Source organism: Topomyia yanbarensis, chromosome 2, assembly GCF_030247195.1.
Source record: "Topomyia yanbarensis strain Yona2022 chromosome 2, ASM3024719v1, whole genome shotgun sequence".
NCBI lineage: Eukaryota > Metazoa > Arthropoda > Insecta > Diptera > Culicidae > Topomyia > Topomyia yanbarensis.
Genome location: NC_080671.1, coordinates 177,895,706 through 177,919,533, shown reverse-complemented (window position 1 = coordinate 177,919,533; position 23,828 = coordinate 177,895,706). Strand labels below are relative to the sequence as shown.

The 23,828-nt window shown below is 35.6% G+C and overlaps 1 protein-coding gene across 5 annotated transcripts in view; it reads right to left on the bottom strand.

The window, feature by feature from the left end:
- Positions 1-23,828, bottom strand: part of LOC131682233 (protein rolling stone-like) — a 163,936-nt gene that overhangs the window by 137,263 nt on the left and 2,845 nt on the right. Inside the window, exon 1 of one of the 5 annotated variants that reach the window (XM_058963587.1) lies at positions 5,731-6,244. The exons of the other annotated variants lie outside the window; for them this stretch is intronic. The gene's annotated coding sequence lies outside the window, so the exon portion shown is untranslated. Of the gene's footprint in view, positions 1-5,730; positions 6,245-23,828 lie in introns of those variants that run through there. 5 annotated transcript variants of the gene reach the window in all.

Sequence of the window (23,828 nt, the reverse complement as noted above, 5' to 3'; positions counted from 1 at the left end):
TCAAACAACGCAATGTAACTAAGAAGGAAAAATTACTGTTGCTAATTCTGTCAATTAAATGGATGCTATTAACCCTCCGGCACTCGCGCCGTTGAATTTGTGCAACTCCTTCTGAAAGAGGTTAAGAGAAACGTAACGCATATTGCTACACGGGGAAAAGTGTTCCCAAATTCGTGAATAAAATACCATGAATTCGGGAATAATCACGTTTTTACGTTACGAAAACAAGACCATGATAAAATATCACGTTTTTCGCAATCATGTTTAATTTTTCCTCCGTAACACCTTGATAATTCCTATATTTCTGATGAATTGTGAATGTGCATCATGTTTCCTACATTACCAAATACGTAATTTTGTCCATAAACTATTATACGAAACTCGAAATATTCAACATGGATTTATCCCAAAAAGATCAACCTCCACGAATCTCGCTCAGTTTGCTTCATTCTGCTTGCGTAACATGGACGCTGGTGCTCAGATTGACACTGTATATGCCGACTTGAAATCAGCATTTGACAGAGTTGATCACGCAATACTTCTGGAACGGTTGAAATTAATAGGAGTGTCTTCTGATCTGATTCGTTGGCTCGAATCATATCTGAGAGATCGAACACTTGTAGTAAAAATTGGATGTGTGTTCTCTGCCCCATTTTCGAACAACTTGGGTGTTCCTCAAGGAAGTAATTTGGGCCCACTCTTATTCACACTCTTTATCAATGATCTAGCTACAGTATTACCACCGGGTTGCCGTATATTCTACGCTGATGATGTTAAATTATACATGATCGTCAAGTGCATCAGGGATTGCTTAGCTTTACAACAGCTCTTGGACACTTTCAATGACTGGTGCTCCTTAAACTTGCTTACAATTAGTATTCATAAATGCAGTTTTATATCGTATCATCGCAAGCACAAACCAATTTCATACGACTACTGTATTGGAGAACAGCATCTTGAGCGTGTACTACAAGTGTGTGACTTTGGAGTCACTTTGGATTCTGTACTCACTTTCCGACCTCATTTCGACTATATTATTAACAAGGCAAACCGCCAGATGGGATTCATGTTTAAAATTTCTAATGAATTTAATGACCCTCTCTGTCTCCGTTCACTTTACTGCGCATTGGTACGGTCAATATTGGAATCTAACTCCGTAATATGGTGTCCGTATCAAGCAACATGGATAGCAAGAATTGAAGCAATTCAATGAAAATTCGTACGTTATGCACTAAGGCGCCTTCCGTGCCAGGACCCTATTAATCTCCCGCCATACGAAGACCGCTGTAGATTATTAGGTCTGCACACGCTTGAAGCGAGAAGGAGAGTAGCCCAAGCTGTTTTTGTCGCTAATGTTCTGCTAAGAGAGCTAGATACGCTGGAATTGTTGGGTCAACTCCACATCTATGCACCGGAACGTGTACTCCGTCACCGAAGCTTTTTGCTGTTGGAACACAGGAACTTCTTGTATGGTAGCCATGATCCAATTCGCTTCATGTCTGCCACATTCAACGAAGTGTTTGCGGATTTCGATTTCAACGTGTCATCTACTACCTTCGAAAACCGGCTATTAAGTAGTTTCTGACTTATTAGATATTTCCTGACGACATTTTAATCTGTATTTTTATTTGCTGCTTTTGTTTATATTCTTTTTACATTGTTTATTTTACTGTATTAGTTTGTTTTTGTTATATTTAATTCTGTATTTATTGTTAAGTTCTGTATTGTGTATTCATTTGAAAAGATATGGGGTTTTTATGCCAATTTGAGTATAGTTAATGTTTTACTCAAATTGGCTTTTCCCCATCCCTTCATATTCATTAAGACCAACTAGGTCAGATGAAAATAAATAAATAAATAAATAAATTATTCGTGTGCCCATCTCTGCCTCAGTTCCCGATTCATAGTATATTGGTTATGATTTATAATTCCTGTTCGTGAAATTTTTCACAAAATTTTGTGATGCCGTCTTTCATGCAATTTTATTCATGCACTGTTAGAAAAAATGAAAATTACATATTTTTCTGTCTGATACTACGATTCTACATCTTCTTATATGTAAAATTAAGCTTTGTGATTTTTTTGATGTAAAATTCAGGCTGAATGACCTATGAAAAGCCGAACAACTCACATTTTTACACGTAATTAAAAGTAAATTTATGTGAATTGGAACGATCCTTTAATGTGCATTTGGCAAGATGTAAAGTTACAAGATTTTTTTTTCTGTGTGGTCGAACTTGAACTATTTCACGAAACTTGTAAAATTATTCACGGGCTCACGCACATATTGTGCGTTTTAGTGCATGGTTGCAGGTAAATTATTTCACAAAATTCGGAATATTATTCATGGATTCACGAGGTTGTTCACATATTGGCAAATTTGTGCATATTAAACACGGATTCGCGCACTTGTTCACATATTATGCAATGTAGGACATGATAGCACGTGAACTATTTCACGAAACTCACAATATTATTGATGAATTCACGAACTAGTTCACATATTGTGCATTTTTGTACATGGTAGTACGTAAATTATTTGACGAAAGTCGAAACATCATTCAAGGATTGACGAACTAGTTCACATATTGTGCAATGTAGGACATGATCGCACGTGAACTATTTCACGAAACTCGGAATAATAGTCGTGGATTCACGGACTAGGTCACATATTGAGCAATTTAGGACATGGTCGCACGTGAACTATTTCACGAAACTCAGAATACTATTCACGGATACACGAATTAGTTCACAATACATGCAAGTAGTTCCTGATTCATGGTTCAACATTCGTTCTCGTAAAGTAGTTCACAAAATCACAGAAATCGTGACTAAGTTCCTGCAATCATGAATATGAGTCACGTTATTCTTTGTGAAAATGCGATGGCCAGCACAAGAACACAATGTCGGGATAACGCGAAGAAAAGTTACTGTAAATGGTTCGCTTCCTAAAACCATGATATGAGTTCACTTCGTGTGAAAGTCTGATAATAAATTCATGAACACAATATCACGATAACGTATAGAGAAATTTCAGAAATCGTGACTAAGTTCCTGAAATCATGAATATGAGTCACGTTATTCCTTGTGAAAATTCGATGGCCAGCACAAGAGCACAATGTCACGATAAAGCGAAGAGAATCTACAAAAATCGTGATTCAGTTCCTAAAATCAAGATATGAGTTCACTACGTGTAAAAGTCTTTTCGTAAATTCGTAATTCACAGTATCACGATAACATACAGAGAAATTGCGGAAATCGTGACTAACCTCTTGAAATCATGAATATGAGTTACTTCAATCCTTGTGAAAATCCGATGACCAGCCCAATAACACAATGTTGCGATAACACGAAGAGAAATTACTGAAATCGTGATTCAGTTCTTAAAACCATTATATAAGTTCACTTCCTGTGAAAGTCTGTTCGTAAATTCATGAACACTTGACTAAGTTCCTGAAATCGTGAATATGAGTCACGTTGATTATCTGAATAAAAGATTACGATATCGTAATATTAAATTACGTAAATCTTGACTAAGAGTTACTGAGTTCGCGGGACGTCCTTATAAAATCATGAACCCGCTTCTTTATGAATGATGCAGCATAAGCATTCAGGATTCAAACCAAACATATGAGGATACCGCCATTATTTTTTTGGCGTGAACTAGTTTTATGAAAACATAAATTATTTCATGAATTCGAAGTTTCAGAGTCATGATTTCAGGAACTTGGTTACGATTTCCGTAAATCGGTCAGTTCACGAAATCGTGATTTTTTGTTCATGAATTTATGAACGGATTTTTTTTCCGCGTAGCTTTCAATTGTTTTCTCATCTATTCAATGCCATGTCCCATTTAGGAACCAAAGAAGTAAAATACACTCAGGTTTTTATGCTATTTTTGCGCTGTATTTTTTTACGCGAATTTTAAAATTTACGCGGTTTTTATTTAGGCGGATTTTGAAATTTACGCGGCTTTCATTAACGCGGATTTTGAAATTTACGCGGTTTTCATTTACGCGACCGCATAAAAAAACTGAGTGTACTGATATGCTTATTTCATCTCTGTGATGTGACGCATAATTATATTCATCGAATGTAACTCTGTGTGCGTCTGTTCAACTATAGGGCCGCTTCGTTCAATAGTACCCAGGGGCCTCGAGGGGTCTTAAGATGGCCCTGGTTGAAATTTAATTTTGAAAGCGTTGGTGTACGTATTATCGAGGTATATCTTAAAACCCGTTGAAAGAAGACAATAGTAATTTTGCACCGATCATATAGGGGAAAATGGGGTAAAACCCCTGGGACAAAATGCACCCGTTGCTTACATCGAAAATTGCTAAAAATTTCTAGTTGTTCTAGACTCTCCAAATTATTTTGCAATCGGTTGCAAATGAAAGGGAAAACTCCTTTCTTTCGTATCTTGAAGTTTCGCGGATGTCGAATTTTTTTTTAATAAAGTTGTTGGACAAAAACACCGTGATTAGCAATGATCCGTTGCTTCAACGATTTTACAGACATCTTCGACTTCGTCATTAGTACTGCACAGTGTCGAAACCGATTTTTGCTACTTTAGGTTAATGATGTATAGTTTGGTTATAGTACATCAGTTGGACTTAAATTGTTTACATGCAAATACAAATTAATTTCCTATAGCTGAGTTAAGATCATATTTCATCGGAGGTGCGTTTTACACCATCTTACCCTACGTTCTACGCACGCTGCATAACCAATTGAAAATTTTGGATTGATAAGGAACCTGGACATTTTCAGATTTAAATATTATGTTTGTTGTCCTGATTACAATAATAGAATTACACAAATGGACTATTTGTCACAGTTGTATTAATTTTTTCACCTAGAATAATAATAATAGTTGATATCCCAAGAGTGTATGTCTGAAAAATGCACACACCCCATTGTATGACGTGCTGCATTTCAAGGTTGCAATCCTTTCAAGGACGCCGTGTCATTGAAGGTGACAGGTTCCATTTTCATCCCACGCTTTATTAATGAAGAGAAACCTTTCCCATGCGATAAGTGTTTTCAACAGCAGTCGACTCCTGGGACCATGTTTGCACATTTGCAATTATTCCATTCCTCTGTAATTGCTACTATTGCATTATAGTCGCACTTTTCCTTATGCGCTTTCCAGGAGCAAATTTTCGGCTGGCTCAGTGTAGTGTGTCTAATTGCCAGCAGCACAATCACACAAACACGAACAAACCTACAGCTCAGTTCCCCCATCCGTTTCAATGTCATTCTTCCAGCACCCATTCGGTAGAGCTAGTTTTTCCTGGAATGAATTCATGCGTCATTCGGAGTGAGGCACAAATGCAAGCGCGAAGCACGGTAATCCGCAAGATGGGAATGTACGGTAATGTATTCGCCAGGGTTTGCAGTCGGAAACAGAGCGGGAAAGACGGCAGATTGGTACCGAAGTACACTCTAGTCGCTTTTTACGCGGGGAATACGTACCATGTAAATTTAAAACCGCGAAGAAACCGTTCAAAATCAAGTCATAAAAATGCACGAAGCTATAAATGTCGAAAACCCCGTATAAAAAACAATTCGTTGTACGTTAGAGAAAAGGGGAAATGGATAATATTCGCAAAACACCTGCTGAGCAATTGGTGATTGAAGATTGCAAAAATAAAACAGAAGAGGGTAAAACCGATCGAAAGAGGAAAGGTGGATAGAATAAAATAAGCAAAAGTAAATTAACATACGTACCTAAATAAAACCTCACGAATACTGCAAAACGAACAAAAGAACGGAAATGAGGGAGGTTGATGTTGATGATGCTGGTCGCAAATGCACTGTCCAAAATTCGCAAAAATAACCGAAAAATGGTTCAACAGAAACGGAGCACTTTTTCACTCGACCGACCACCGGGAATCACTTTAAATTTGTCACGGTAATTTCATTCAACAACCGCCTGCCTGACCACCGTTTAGCTCTAGTTTCGACACCGATACTGTTCGGAGACCTATGATTGTTCGGAAGCGTGATGGTGATTGATAAATTGCGAAAGTGACCGCAACGGTGATCTATGCTCTCGGTGTATCTTCTCCGGACCGTGGCACAATCAGCACTGACCAGACGAGCGATATCACCGAATAAACCGACTGTGGACTTTTCTCTGGTTCCGCAAGTGAATGCCAGAGTAAGGTTTCTTTTTGCACAAAAACAATTAAAATCAATTTAATAGACACCGGTGCGAGGTCGGTAGTTCTTGGTCTCAGTTATTGCAGGTTAGCACTGGCCAAAATCTAGTTTGGGATTGTTGATTAGTGGATAATGTTAACCTTACTTGGAATTATTTTTGGATTAAAAATATTTTTTTATATTTTCCTACATCCGTAAGCCGCACCCACGACGGTAAGTGCTTTAAACTATACGCGAACCCGGTATGCAATAGATCAGCTGCAATGTTTACGGTAGCCGGCTTCGGACTACATTTTTGTTTCATTTCTCTTTTGTGGGTGAGTTTCTCTCTATGCTTTTCGCCGGCTTCAAATGTTTCCAATATCTGGTGCTATCGGGCTACAACGATGATGAAATTTGACGTGTTAATTGGTTCCACCTAGGGAGTATTGTTCGAGCATGAGTTGGTTCTACTAGTGTTCTGAAAAATGCTGCGAATTCATCAAACACGCTTGATCTTATTTGTTTACTCTGTGCCCTGATTTGATTTAAAGTTTATGTTGATAGAAGCCCATACGTCATGCTATTATCGCAAGATAAGGTGTTAGTATGACAATAATGGAATTAACCCTTTCAGCCCCAAACTTTACCGCACAAAAGGTTTTAAAACAATTTTTCTTGAGTATGTTGAGATCAAGAAACACGAAAAACCTACTTTGATCAAGATGTGTTTCTCTGGCAGTGCTAGAATACAATTCTCCTAGAATTTTGACTATGGCCCAATTGCATGGAAAAGATAACTGAAGACAGCCGAAATTGATAGGTATTAACAGTTTTCAATAATATTGTAAGACAACGAAGATATATCAAAATATCATTTTTCCCCTTTAACTGAAACTGTCTCTGGCAGCACTGCTCCGGCGGAATCCAATAAGGTTTATTGCAATAACTTCAGTTATACGGATAATACAATTTTAAGTGCCCAAATGAAAGGTTATAGTCCCATTTATTAGTTTTATTTGCTCTTGAGAGCACCTTTACACTTGTTCACATAATGTATTGAAATGTGCATAGAATATTGTGGATTTTATATTCTGAAGAATTTTGTAATATGAAGAACTGGAACGTGACGTTGTTCATACGCTCTTGGGGAAAATACGAAATGCCTAGTAGTACTTAATTTATACATGATATGGAGGTGTCTTCTCGGTTGTTCGTTAGATACATCTCAACCTGATAAGTGAACACAGTTCCAATCTCAAAAGAAAATGATTTAATTGAATTTTCATTGAAATAAAACTAAGGAACAATATCCGATTTGTGTGTAAACTTGATAGGTAATATCATTCATTTTTGGTTTGTGCAGGTTTAGTTCTTGCAAAAAAAATCGATACGATTCACGGGGTTTCTGTCTCGCGTGACTCTTTAGACGGTGATTTTTACTGACACATTTCAATTCAAACATGAGTATGAATATTTTCACTGAAACCAGAGAAAATTTCGAAACATATTGATTGTTTGTTAAAACTTTGGTTTATATTCGTCGAATTCTATTGCCTAATGAGTAAACAAGAGACAAGTATGCATTTTCCATTTTTTTTTCATCAGGATAATGATCTGATTAAAAAATAGAATCACCCTACCCAATTTTGACAATAATAGAAAAATATTGTAAATTGCAATATTTTTTCATGAAAACGAAACTATATTTTTAATATTGCCCACCGTGAAAATAGTTTAAATATATCACAAAGGGTCAATTCATTTAAAACAAAATTTTCAATACAACTTTTTCAGTTTTCTTTTTTTTCCAATCTATCTTCTATTATTCAAAAGATATAAGTACTTATTATATCAAAAATATATTTTTGAAATCAATTTCATCAAATTTAAAAAAAAATATCGCGTTCACCATCTTTTGCTCACTTTTAGTTTTAGCTCTAATCATGACCTTAGTTATAGTTGAAAAAGTATTATCTTTTGTTTGCCCCAATGAGTGAAATTGTTATTGCAAAGTACCTCATTTTTGGCGAAAAAGTGTTCATAACTTTTCAGCGAAAATAGTAAGATATGTGCCATACCATGAACCAAATTATTCCTCCTAAAACAATCTTAAAGTTGTCTGAGGACTACAGGTCGGACTCGATTATCCGGGGATTCGATTATCCGTGATTCGATTATCCGGGGAAAATGATTCGATTATCCGGGTGTTTTGAAAAAAATCAAATTTCAACTATAATGTCTAATTATAGTGCTAATTCGATCATTGCAGTCAATAGAACGTTTTTTTCGGGCAATTGGGGGGTCTAGGGTTAACCTCCTCTCAAATTTTAACCTACCTCAAAAATAGCTTATATATGGGTTATTCCGCGCAAAGTGACCTAAAAAAACAAAACTTGGAATCGACCATCATGGATTGGAACCAGTTTTGAAGAAATTGTTCATTTAGAGATAATATATAATAACCTAAATTGTTGTGTCGTTTAAACAGCCCCTTAGTTAGAGCTTCCATTTCCCGACGGTTTTCAGCTTCCCGGGATTCGGGAAATAAATAATAAATTTCCCGGGAAATCCCGGGATCCCGGGAATTCAGAAGAAAAATGAAAAGGTGAATGATTTTCTTGAAAAAAAAAGAATACATTGAAAAGTTTTCAAACCCATTTGATTGCATGTATATCTGTCCTAGAAGCAGTTGTCAGAAAACGGCGATTTGGTGTCCTACAAATCATTCAATCATTTGATATCTCGTCAATAAGTTTACGCAACATCAACTTCTTTTGATGATTTTTCTTGGCTATATGTGTAACCTAAATTTTGGTAATTACGATTACAATTGGACGATATACTAAGCGCAGCTGCTGGAGTTACTGGCCAAAATTGGAATTCGTTGTTCTTCTGATACGATGGAATGTGATCAATTTAATGCAAAGCACCTTCTTTGGTAATCTTGAATGAAAAGATTGAGCTGCTTCAGTGTATTGTGCAGTTATTTCTGATCAAATGAGAAAATGTGATATAAGGTATCCATTTCCGTCGCAGTAGGACCAGCAGCATTCCGAATTAAGTGTGAATCAAAATCTACCATCGATTTCCTGTTACGGGCGAGTATCTGGATTGCTTTATCTTATCCCTTCAAAAATCCTGCCAGCATCCTTGAAATCGACATTCAAAGAGTTTGGATGCGCATGATATTGGACAGCTACAGCGTTATGCATTTCTTTTCATGCATCCAAATTTACAGATATTACAGTTACGGTATAACAAATTAGACGAAATATGCATTCGATGAACCGATAAAATAATTCTGCAGACGTTCTAGAAACATTTCTTATTTTAAATAGCGTGTGCGTTAAGCATGATATCACTACAAACCATCCCAAGTTTTGAAACAAACCCTCTTTGATTTTTTAAGAAATTACCGCTATTTCAATTACTAATTTGATTGCAAGCCCTTTGATTCAAGATATAATTATTAAAATAAGCTATTAAAAGCACTGTAAAAAAAATCTGATTAATCAGCTCAACGGTTGCAGAGATATCTCATCACTAACGCTACTGTAAGGAAATGCTTTGGTACAACGTCCGGCAAATTAATCCATTTTTGCATGAAAATATCAACATTTTTAGCAGTGTTTTGAGTAAGGCTTGGACTATATACATAAAAAAAATCACGAAAACATATCAGCGAGCCTAAGGATATTTAGTCCATTGATTTGCAAATCAGTTGGAAAAGCACAATCTGCATTCATTGCTCACTCCAAATATTTGCCGGTAAAGATATTTCCTACAGAATTTCTTTCGCAGAACCGAAGCCTTTTGGAATAAATTAAAAATTGTTCGAATCCCGGGAATGAGAAAACCCAATTTCCCGGGAATCGGGAATCCCGGGAAATCCAAAAATCCCGGGATTCCCGGGAAATAAATTCCCGGGATGGAAGCTCTACCCTTAGTCCATGGGAACACTCTTAACTGTTATGTGTCCGACGCGGTACCCGGATACTTTTTTAGGTTACAAATAATGAAATTCCGATGTTTTATCCATAGCTGGAAATTGATATTTTGTGACATCTTAGAACTTCACTAAGTCAAGCTTTTGGGATAATAATGTTTTTGATATAGTAAGAAGGGAGTGAGGAGGGGCTCCTGAATTTTTTAGGCCGACGTGGATACCCGGGTACCCCCAAAACTGAAAAGCCAATAACTAAGGTAATTTCCAACCGATTTTGATGCTTTTGGTTGTTTTGGATTCAAGAACTCATCCACTTTTAAACTTGGTAAAAATGAATCGGGTTATTCCAACCGGTTCCCGGGAATCCGGATTTCCGGAAGCATGTTTCAGTGCTTGGATACTATTTGTGAATTTCAATGGAATACTAGCAATATGGGTATCAAAATTCTTGGCACAGCATCAATAGGCTGCACCTCGTGATATTGGAACCATTTGGTGATTTCACCCCGAAACAGACATACCGGAGCAGGCTCCCGTAGGGCCGTGAATGGCCATTCCTTTCCAATTCCATTTTTCAAACTACCATAGGATCCCGCAACAATAAATAACAGAAGAGTTTCGATACTCATTTTGCTAGGGCATCATTTAAATTTACAAATCATACCCAAGTACTGGAACATTACTCCGGAAAATCTGGATTACCAAGAACCAGATCCATTCATTGGGTTCAATGTTACAGAATCCAAAAGTGGACGAGTTCTTGAATCTAAAACATCTAAAAGTGTCAAAATCGGTTAAAGGAAGCCATAGTTGTGAGCATTTTAATTTGTGGGTACCCTGGTACCCTCGTTGGCCTGTTATAGGTGTTTTTTTGTTGGACACATAACGGTTAATTTCAACAAATTGTTTAAAAAATGTTTTTCTTCGGATTATATCTCTGGTACTGTTTGCACTAGAATCATTCAGCGAGATATTTTTTTTAAGATTTGTTTAGGGATTTCAAATAAAATGAAAAGTTTTTAATGCCAATATTGCCAAATATGCAACTTTTTAATTTTACACTAAAAGTACATTTTTCTCGTAATACATCGGTTACTATAGGCCACATAAAACGTCATTATACCTACATTGCTCGGTCGGTTTCTGGCTATCTCTTGGGATAATGATGACATGCTTCTCAGGAGTCTGTTTGGGATACTTTTCAAGATTCTGATCGAAGTTTTCTTAGCATCCCAATGGAATCTATTTCAGAACTTCAATTTAATATTTATCCGTATTTCGACGGTTTTTTCTTTAAATTTTGATGCAGGATTCTAGAGAAAAACTTCTTAAATGTCTAGTGGAATCTTTCTCAAGATAGAATTCCGCTGAAGATTATGCTTTATTCCAGATACTGACAGAATCATGGTCCTATTATCATTGGAATCCGGTGTAATGTCCTGATGAATATCCTGCTTTGAATTCCAGTGGATTTTGACACAAACAATATTGCTCTTCTCCCATTATCCCCTTCCATAAGTGATTTCTTCTCAGAATTCCAATAGAATCTTTAACCCGTTCGTGCCCTTCTGGTTGATGAACAACCATGTTTCTATATGGCTATAACTTTTGGTTTACACAACGTCAAGCAAGGCTAATAACTGTGACTAAGATCTTGCATTTGAACACTAAAAGTTATAAATATTAACATTAGAACAGAAGTTATTACAATTAATCTGATTGGGTTCCGCTGAAGCAGTGCTGCCAGGGGTAATTTCTGTTAATGGCGAAAATGAAATTTTGGAATATTTTCTTAGCCTGGGAATATTATTAAAAACTGCTAAAACTTTCTAATTTAGATTGCCCTCAATTACCTTTTTTATGCAATTGCACTAGATCGGAAGGTAAATATTGAGCAGCTGCAAAAGAAGCACCTATCTTTCTTAAACCAGCTTTTTCGTGTTTCTTGACGCCAACAGTTTTAATGAAAAATAGTTTTGGGACCCTATACGTGGTAGAAAAAAGTTGGTCAAGAAACGGTTAACGAGATTATGAAAGAGATCCGGCCGTCACTGGAGGTGATTTCAATTCTAGGGTAGCTCAAGCAAAGATGGATGAGGCTATGTAAAGAGGGCGCCAGCAGTACTTCTCGCTGAGGCGCTCGGGAACCTGGTAGTCCTTCGCTAGTGACAAGTATGAGTGGGACAGTTTGCGAAGACTACACGCGTAGTTATTACCTGACAATCCAGTATTGGTCAACTAAATGATGCTACAAGGACAAGGACAAGGATCTCTTTGTGGGTGCGCAACACGCACTCTTCTGATTAGAATTACTAGACATGTTAGCTGTGCTATGTGACACTCCACGTAAATTAAACTGGAGCCAAGAAACAGACGACAGACGAGTTTACTTACTAACTTTATTTTTTCTGGTATTCGAGTAATCGAATCAGTTACCACGGAAAATCTAAGCCCTTGGTAATCGAGTTTGACTTGTATTGCAAAAGACACACCTTATTAAAAAGTTTATCTTAGAATTCTTGTACAAATAGCTATAAACAACTGATACATATCGTTAACTCGCTACCAATATGAATAATAAATGAAAACCAACTGAAAATGCATATCACACCCTGAAAGTCTGAAAAATCTACTAGGGCCAAAATAGGTACATTTACCATAATAGGAAAATTTGCCCTGGTCATTTTATTTCAAATTTCTTCTCGAATGAAACTTAAATTCATGAAATAACGCAAAAAAAAGTTTGAATCGATTATCCGGGGTGAGATTTTTTTCAAATCCCCGGATAATCGAGTCCGACCTGTACTTCAGTTTTAAATCAATACCGCAAAAGTTATTGGAATAAAACTGCTTTTCTAAGAAACACTAAGAAACACCCTAACCTTTGATTTTAAATTTGTTGTAAAATGGAAAGTATGATAGATAGAGCTTACATGCCTTCAGAAATTTTTTCCTAAAATTTGTCGTTCTACAACTTTGCTGAATGTCGTTTTAAGATCTTAGTAAAATTAGAACCATCCCAAATGTTGTTTTAACAAAAGGAAGGGGCTCATAAACTACGAAAATGACAAGTTATTTAGTGTTAGTAAAATCTTAAAACTCTTGCTAAATTTGCATTCTGGACCACTGTGCATCGTGTTCCTCAGGCGTTTTACACAGAAAAACGAGTTTAGTCTAACAGTGTGATGAGACATTTCTTATAGCACTTATCACTCTACTCGGATATTATACCTATCGATTGAGAACATTTACAACATGATGTTTCACGATATTATGATAACCTATACTACTGAGATAGTGGTAGGCCTCAGAGAAATGCTCAAATCAATATCTTCGGATATGATATCGATCATATTAGCATGGGACAACATCTTTGCGAAAAATAACGGTAAAAGGTAAAACGAAAAAAATGCCCTTTGCAATAGGCAAACAATCCACTTAATACTATTACTTTGTGAATAAAATATAAAAGTTCTTCATTCAATGCATTATGTATGGAAAAACTGAATTTTTTTAGGGACTATATATGTGCATACTAAAAAAATTGAAAAAAAAATATTGCGTATATTTGAAGTGGATATCATTACAGGTCGGACTCGATTATCTGTGGATTTCAAAAAAATCTCACCCCGGATAATCGAATCAAACTTTTTTTGTGTTATTTTATGACTTTAAGCTTTATTCGCGAAGAAATTAGAAATAAAATGATCAGGGTTAATTTTCGTATTATGGTAAATGTAAATGTACCTATTATGGCCCTAGTCGATTTTTCAGAATTTCAAGTTGTGATTTGTATTTTCAGTTGGTTCTATGTTCATACAGGCTGGGCATAACGGTTATACAGGTAAGTAGTTGTCTCAGCTTGGAATGGTTGTTTTAGCCCGGACGCAACTACCTGAACCCGCACACCCAGGTTGCTTTACGCGGTTTTTACGAGGTTTTTTTGAGCGGATTTTCCAATTAACGCGGTTTTTTTTGCGCGGATTTTCCAATTAACGCGGTTTTTGCAAAGTCCTTTTGAATGCAAAAGACTTAGACTCTTTTCTAAAAAAAATTCTAAGTCCTTTTAAATGCAAAGAACTTAGAAGAATTTTGGCAGCTTTTATTTTGCGCGGATTTCGCAATTAACACGGTTTTTGCAAAAAATATTATAGGTCTTTTTGAATGCAAAAGACTTTGAAGATTTTCGGAAAGATGGAAGAGACGGGTCTGGAAGATTCCTTATGGCCCGCACCCCAACAATATGGGTATTTTCGGAATGGACTTGAATAGTAGGTGCCAGAAATTGATTTTTGACGCCATTTTAAAATCAAAGATGGCGACTTTCGGTTTAGTGAAATTCGCTATAACTCAATCAATATGGGTTTTTTTCGGAATGGTCGTGAAGAGTAGGTGCCAGAAATTGATTTTTAACGCCATTTTGTAATCCAACGTGACGACTTCCGGTTTAGCGAAATGCTCTGTAACCTAATCAATATGGGTATTTTCGGAATGGTCTTGACGAGTATGTGCCAGAAATAAATAAATCTGCACTTTCCCCGCAAGGTTTTCCATGAAAATTGATTTTTGGCGCCATTTTCAAATCCCATATGGCGACTTCCGGCTTAGCGAGTTTCTCTAGAAATCAATCAACATGAGTATTTTCGGAATGGTTTTGACGAGTAGCAGACAAACGGTTGGCGTCATAGTAAAATTCTAGGTGGCGACTTCAGGTTTACCGAAATTCTCGCATGAAAAATTTGGGTAGGTACGCATCACCCTCGACCTCATTTTGGTTTTACCTAGTTTTTCTTTATAAACATTTCAATAAAGGAATGATTTTGATTGACATTTTTTTCAATACATGTATACTGAAAGTTGAAAGTATTGTCGAAAATTGTAAAAATCATTCTATTTCGGATTTAGTCAATTATATAGTAAAATTCCAATTATTAACAAATGTAATATGCAATATGATAATTATTCGTCTTTTGAGATTCTAAACCAGATCTCGAATAAGTATGAAGTTTTTTTTGTAGTGCTGGCTGACTAAGTAGAAAAGAAATAAAAATTATTCCTTTCATCTAAAATTGAAATCATCAATATTACCAACAATCCTTAAATTGCTTTGGCTATTTCGTCAGTTTATAAAAAGATAACATTATGAGAAACATAACTCTATATTATATTTACGTGTGAATTACTGGCATACGGAGTATTTCAACAATTTAATTCCATACCTTCATCCGTCGGTCGGTGAAACAAAACGTTTGAAATATCCTATGTTGTATTTTAGGATGAAGCAGTTTAATTCAACAATGAGATTAGTTGAATTCCAGTCATTTGTGTCTTGGCTGAAAAGGTAGTGTAGCGGCATATGCAATTGTGTCTGAACTAAAACAAGCGTTACAAGCTAAGACAAGCTTTTCAAGCTTCAGCTCAGGTAGGCTTTTTAAGTTTTGTGCTAGGCTGAAACGTTCAAAAAATATTCGCGGAACTATATCTTGAGAAGGATTCGTCCAGACCACTAAGAAGCTTTTCTTTAGAATCCTGCATCACAAGAATGCTAGGCAAATGTCGACCACAATCCTAGAAAGTATTCAAACAGAATTCTGAGAAGAATGGCATCATCATCCTAAGAGATTGCCAGAAACCGACTGAGCAGGGTAGTTATAATGACAATTTATGTGTAAAAAGACATACAATAACTGATATGTGTATTGCGAGAAAAATGTATTTTTAGTTTAAAAATAAAAGGTTGCATTTTTGGCAACAATGCCGTTAAAAACTAGTACTTTTTTCTAGATTCCTTGAACAAATCCTTCGAAAATCATCTTTCTGATTCATTCCAGTGCAAACAGTACCAGAGAAATAACCAGAAAAAAAAACAATTACAACATTTTTTTTACATTTTAACAACATTAGCTAGAGATTACTAGGTAGTGAAAGTTATGAAAATTTAGAGCCATAGTACTCAGGTGAGAGCAAGAATGTGAAGTATACAGATCGGAAAACTAGAGGTGGCAGGGTCATTAGAACAGGCTTAATATCTTACGGGCTTAACTTTTGTCTTCTGCTGATTAGGGCGAGCTTAGGCAGCATAACTACGAATCACTCGAGTTCATCAGCATGTCTCTTGGCAAGGACAGACTTGTCCCTCTCTACCGTGATAACCGACAAAAGAAAAATCACGTAAGATGACCGGCATATCTAACTCAGTTTACCCCAAAATGGCGTTTGTCATAAAATAGCAGAGCAATGACAATTTAGCATCAAAGCAAGAGGAGCAACAGAGCAAAATTTTATTCGCACATCGAGAAAATACGAACTACTCGCTCGTCAAGTTAGCGAAACTGTTGGCCTACCCGAACAAATTGAAAAACACATAATTCCCTCCTGCTCATGGTCCAAATTCACCTTCATTGCATGGTGTTTTGCTAGTGTTTGAAATTGGTTCAACCCATGAAAACAATATTGTCAGAAAGATCCCATAAAAACCATATTCGGGTTCATTCATAGGTATTGGTTTTCGATCCCATTTTATGGTGTTTTGGTGGTTGTGAAATTTGGCACGGATCATATTCGTAGTATTTTTATGGGGTTTGGTGTTTGAACCCATGAGAATTTGCTCGGGTAATCAATGATAGTAAACGTTATATAGGTGTTCTGTAAACGTTTGTCGACAATTGGGAGAACTGGGTAGGAGGGGAATCGAAAACTAGAAGTCGCAAAAATGAAGAAAAGAGTGGCCAGTAGTTTTAAGCGGAACCCCAACTTCTTCGTTTAAGATGTCGCAAGCAAGCAGGGAGTGTCGTCTACAACTATGCACCGAGTTGATATTCGAAACCGGACTGTCGATTTAGCGGTGACTCGGAACCATCGTCACGAAAACTGGATATAGTGGAAGATACTACACCGGCCATAACACTGTCAGGCTTTCGTCAGGCCTAGAAAAAGCAAACGTTTCTTTCGGAGGGATGTTTCCCTCATAGATTTGTTTGTTAATAATCCCAGATATGATGAAGAGCTGAATCGATTTGCCACATCCGCAGATGGCTTGCCAAACAAAGATTTTATGGCCTATCTCGAAAACTTTTATTTTACTTACTGCACAGCTTCCTTGCTTGAATTTTCGCAACAAATACACACACCAAAAAGTATGAATTTTATCGTTTAGGTGAACATGGGGAGACTTGACCCGGTTTTCAGCTAAAACTGCATACATCGCTAAAAAGCCTTCAATCCCCCAAAAATCATCCAGATATAATGCGCAAAGTTATTGCGCGTCTTCATGATTTTTTGCAGAATTTTTAATTTAATTTTTGAAAAGTTACAAAAGTTTTTCTGTGATCGTTTTTTCTGGTCGTCTCCCCATTGCGGGGAGACTTGACCAAGGCGTGGGGAGACTTGACCAAGAGAATTTTGAAAAATCATAACAAAAAATAATGACATAAGACATACTGTAATTATTTTTTTCCCTATTGTCGAGATCCTTAAGTAGCAGTAAAAATATAAAAGAGTTGCATTTGACAAATTTTGATTTTTTTAAATGCATTTCTTATTAAGGATTAACAAAAAATAATGACATAAGACATACTGTAATTATTTTTTTCCCTATTGTCGAGATCCTTAAGTAGCAGTAAAAATATAAAAGAGTTGCATTTGACAAATTTTGATTTTTTTAAATGCATTTCTTATTAAGGATTAACTGTACTGCTTGCATTGCATGTCCACACGTCACGAAATCAGTCCTACTATTGCTAACTTTGCTTACAAATTTTAAAATATAAAGACTTATGTTTGGGGTGAGATTTTTTTATGGCGTGATTAACATTAACAGTAGATACCAAAGCAAAATAAATATTAGGAATTTTGTATCTTTCTTCAGCTGATCGCCACTTGGTCAAGTCTCCTCATAAAATCTTGGTCAAGTCTCCCCAACATTAGTTATTGCGTTCAATTTCATGCGAATTCTAGTAATAACTATTCCAATGTTCCAGTTTATGTAAAATCATTTCACTGCTTCACAAGGATTAAGATGGTATATTAGTCCTTTAATAGTAATTAGTAGTCGAGTAGATATGTCCATACAAAGTTTGATAAAAAATTACATCATTTATTGCAAATTTATTAATCACGTAATATTTTCTGCAAGGAAAGGATTTTTTACTCCAAACTTTCAAAATTACCTTAAGGGATCGAAACAAGTATAAAAATATTTTTGAAAAAAAATTAAGAATCGAATAGAAGACACCATAGCCGAAAATAGAATTTTGCGCTTGGTCAAGTCTCCCCATGTTCCCCTACATAATTGCAAATTTGACACAATTTAACAACCCGTAATTCACGAAATGACGAAACATAACCATTTATTTTACATGCGCAATGACATAAAAATTACACTTACTGCCATCCAGAATAAACGCTATATCTGCATTAAAAATACGTGATTTACGAAATTCAACATCATGTAAAATTAAAATCAAACGTAAAACTAAGTCATTTTTGATGCTGGTATATGTCAGGCCCTGCATATGATTACCATTACCAATTACCATTTGAATTTGCAGTGCTCCCAAAATCGTTGCCGGTCTAATGTCAGGGTCAGGAGACGTAAATTTACACGATTTTTACCTTTCTCACATAGAAAGGTTATGCAATCACTCTGAAAATTGGCATCCTAATTCAGTTTGCCGAGATCGGAAAATGTTTGAATGTGTGTGTATGTATGTGCGTATGTGTCAAAAATGTCACTCATTTTTCTCAGAGATGGCCAAACTTAGTCTTAAATGAAAGGTAAAACCTTACCATCGGCTGCTATTGAATTTTGTATCGATCAGAACTCCGGTTCCAGGGTTACGGGTTTAAGAATGCGGCCACACAGAAATGTCTCATATAAAATAGGAAAATTCAAAAATAATTTTTTTTAATGCCAAGTGTGTTTAAGGTGCATGAAACTCGAGATTTGATGCAAACTCGTAAAAAAATTGACGAAAATTCACTTTTTTGGATTTTGGCACATTTTTGCCTTTCTCATATAGAAAGATTATGCAATCACTCTGAAATCGTTAATCTAATCCCGGCCTAATTTAGATGAGACTGGCATAAAGTTTCAGGATTTTAACATGAGCGTAGTTAGGGGTGTGGTAGAGGTGTTACCCCCCGACTGTTCAAACCCCCCCCCCCCCCCGCCCCCTTTAAACCACCATTAAATCACCCCTCAGACCACCACCCCATCTAACCCTTATACCCCTCCCCTTCTCGACCCCATCATCTTTAAACCACCACTATATCACAAGGCATACCAAATTAAGCTGAGGAGTCGTTCGTTCGTGGGTTATCTCCCTCCTCATACACCCACCCTCGCATGCCAAAATTAGTTAGCAAAAAGATAACATTGAACTAATGCTGATTAGGCTAATTAAGTATGATTTTTTTTTGTTTCAAGTGTTTCACCGTCGACACGTAGCTCATCAAGTTCGTGGCCATTGTGAATTAATACTGATTTTGGTTTTACATTCGAGCCGCTCTAGTTTCGCTCCAATGTTTACAAAATCTGTGTAAAAGTGACAGTTTCGAGCGAACCTAGAGCGGATCTGATCTTAAAACGAAATCAGCATAAGATTGTAATAGACAGGTTATTGAACATAACCTGCCACCGAGCCATAGTGAGAAATGAGAAAGGCACAATTGCACCACTAGGTGGATTAAAACAGGTTTTTCTAGGTGTTCAAGCTTTACTATGAACAGTGTCATCAACAAAAGTTTTTCAGTTTTTTGTAGGCAAAATAACGCACACCTCCCATTGAACTACCTTATCCTTTTGCAGGAACTACTGTCCAAAATTCTAACCTATGTGGCTAAATTCACTGTCAAGGAAGATCGATCGTGTCAGACGAGGACGAGTTTACATTTTCTTGGAAAATCAATTTAAAATTACTATATTGGGAAAGATGAGCTTTATTGGTTTATATAATAAAAGGAGAATTTTCTTCTACATTTAATGACCCATATTCTAGAATCTGGACGTTTGAAATTGTCGCTGGTGGACAATATATTCAAAGAATCTTCGATTGGCTATCAGTTATCTAACCTGCGAATCGAAGTAATTTGATGCCTTTTTCAATAAATTTTTAACCTCTGTAAGAAATTTTTATGTGATCGAAATAAAGAAACCGTAAATTCGGAACCAAAAATCTGAACTGAATGAAATTAAATTGCAGTCAATGGGAGTATAGTTTTTTTAAATTTAAAATCGAATTTGTAAAAATCGATCGCAGAGAAATAGGTGTAACAATAACGGGGGCATCAAGAAGCGTCATAGGTAGGCAATGAGGTCAAAGCTGCTTTGATTGGTCATAAGTGACCTTGACACGTAAATCCAAGCAATGTTGCCCCCATTTTAACATCTATTACATCATTTGGACATCAGGGTGGAAATTTGTCGTGCGGCCGCATTATTCAACCCGTGACTCTGGAACCGTATGTTGGCTCAACTAAGAAATCAATTGCAGCTTATGAGCGTTATACCGTTAATCTGAAACTAAGTTTGTACAAATAGGTTCAGGGAAACTTGTGTGATTTTAAATGATACTTGCACACATACAAAATTTGGCGATCCTGACGAACTCGGTTGGAAAGTCGATTTTAGTCATGATTGCATAGCTTTTCTTTAGATGAGAAAGGCAGACAATGATTCTCTTTGAAATTTGAGTTTCGTTGCAGGTGCAAGGAAGCTCGAATTTTAAAGAGAGTCATCATAGTTGAACAAATGTACCGTAAACCGGGGTGACTTTGATCTTCTGGGTGACTTTGATCACTCGAAACTTTTTTCGTAGATCGCATATTAAACCAGAATAGTCTATCAAATCATTTCAATTTGAAATGATGTTTACTCTAAACTTACAAAATACTGATTTGTTATACTTTTTGAGTATATTGTTCGGTTTTTGGGTACAAAAACTACAAAAAAAATGAAATTTGACTTCACCTTGTTTTTACGAAGCTTCGTAAAGTATCCATTTTTTATAAAACAAATAAATCACAGATTTGAGTAAGAATAATAAATTACAAGCGAGTTTTTATTTTCCTTTAGATTGGGATATACTAAATTTAGTTTTAAGAGTTTGTTTGTTTTAAATATACTTTTTTGTGAAACTAGTTAGCAATTATTTCAAATTATTTTAACCTAAAATTCGTAACATTTTTTTATACTTCAATATTCCAACGTGTTCAAATGGATGAAACTGTTTGTACATTGATAATACACTGAAACAAAACAATTTTAGCAGTTTTAAAGGTTTTCAGCATCTTTAATTCTAGTTGGAAACAAATTATACGAATTTTGGTTACTCGAATTTCACAGTACATTGAAATACTTTGTCCAATACCAATTAACATCTATTCAACAATGAGTATCTTACCAGAATTAGTTTAAACAAATATTTGAATGAAAAACATTGACATCAATAACTTAATGTGGGTGAACATGCAGGTTATCAAAGTCGCCCCGGAACACGAAAACGGACTTCAACTTGAAATCATTTTTGAAAAAATAGCTGTAAGCGGACAATTTTAGGTGAAACCATCCAATCTTGTTCTCCATACATCAGTACATGATTTAAAAATATTGAACTTGAAAAAAATGTGTTGCGTCTAAAGATATGCAATGATTACTTCGAAAAGTGATCAATGTCACCCCGGTTTACGGTACTTATAGACGAATTTCGCGCCAACCCGAACAAATGTTGGCAGCACTCTCTCCGATTTTAATGAAACTTTCTGTACATGAGAACTTTGTCACAAAAAGCCATTTTGCATACTTTGTTTTTCCAAAAATGATCTAGACTGTCTTTTGAAAAGGGCTAAACTTTTTTTACCAAATTTTTTCAAATGGCTATAGTATAAAAATCCTACAAAAAATGTTGTAGGAGTGATTTTTACAAAATTAGTCAAATTTTTGAAAAAAAATATTGAAAAAATTCTTTATTGACTCCCACACTGAAAAAAATCGATTTGAAAAATTTAAAGTCAATTTACAAAAAACCCGTTTTTGATTTGGATGAAATTTTGTTGCAAGACAGGTTATTATGTTCCTTACCTACCGTCAAAAATTCAAGTTGGGCACTTTCAAGGAAAAAAAAGTCATTTGAAAAAAAACTTTTCCTTGTCCAAACTGAATTTTTTTTCAGTGTATTTCTATCGAAAACTAAACCAATGAAAGTTATAATCATCTCAGGATCCATTTTCCCAGCTGCTAGGTGTCTGATACATGCAAAAAGTATCAGTAACGAATTTGGTATAACATAACAAACTTGAATGAAGACTGGAAGACTGGAAGATTGGAAGATCGGAAGATCGGAAGACTGGAAGATTGGAAGACTAAAGGACTGGAATACTGTAAGACTGGAGGACTGGAAGACAAGAAGACTTGAATATTGCACTTCATTTGTTCCCCTCAAAACTGATAAATTTAATGAAACAATTGATAAACTTTTCTAAAATTTATGTTTTGTCTGATAGAACAGCAGCACAATATAAAAATAAGAAAAACTTTGCAAGCTTGTGTAGATTCCAGTCAAAGTATGAGTTAAGCGCAGAATGGCATTTTGTTGCAGCATCCCATGGAAAAGGACCCTGTGATGCAATTTGTGGCACTCTCAAGCGAATGAGCCAGTCTAGCTCGCGACTATGGAAATACCGTAACAAGTCCCAGAGTTATATAACTGGGCAGTTGAACAAACTAATAAAAATTTCACCGAACAGTACAACAGAATGTCAGAAGAACTCTAAAAGCTGTATAATAACTCCAAAGCAATATCTGGAACTCAAAAATTCCACAGTTTTGTGCCTATTCCTGGGGGCAAAGTATAGACGAAAAGGTATTCCAATTCAGAAGATGAAACAAAAATATTTTCCTTGTATAGAAAGAATACAAAATAGCATGCATGAAGACAGTTTTAAGACAAATGTAATATATAAAAATAAATAAATAATTATGTAAAATTCAATACATAATGTTGTGGTGGTTATTTATTTCTCTGGTTCTACCTCAGCACTAAACAAGAAAATAAAAAAGGGATAATGGAATATTTTATTAACGACATAAACTCTTTCCAATGGGATTCTTGATTAAGGGGTTACATACTTTTTAGCGATAAAAATATCAAGAAAGTTTGAATGTACGTAAAGAAATAACGCAATTATTTCATTACATCGAACTAATAATATTTTGGTAGTACATTTTTCAATAAAATAAACAAGCATAAGGTTATAAAAATAAATTGATAATTGTCGGAGTTATGGCTTTTTCCCCGAAACTTTTTTTTTTATTTAAGAGGTTTGCGGTGATCACTATTGGAGACCAATAGTCATCTAAAATCCCAAAACTCAAAAAATTCCATTAGTATATGAGTATTCCTCGTACCTTAACGATTAGTTGAATAAATAATAATTTTTTCCTGCATTGGAAAACTTTTTTATTAAAAAATCGCTGTTTTAAGCTCTAAAAATTGTATAAAAAATTCTTATCCATGAAACAAAAATTTATGAATAAAAAAGGAAGCTTTAAAGTACGAGAAAAATTAAGTACGATCAATTGAAAATAAATTTCTTAATTTGATCTTAAATTGATTGAGTAGTTTTTCGGCAATCGTGATCACGGAAAAATCATTTTTAGTAAAACGACATTTCGAGATAATCGAGTTTAAAATTTCAAATTTCCACTGCTATTGGTAGACGAAGCGCGTTTGGAAGC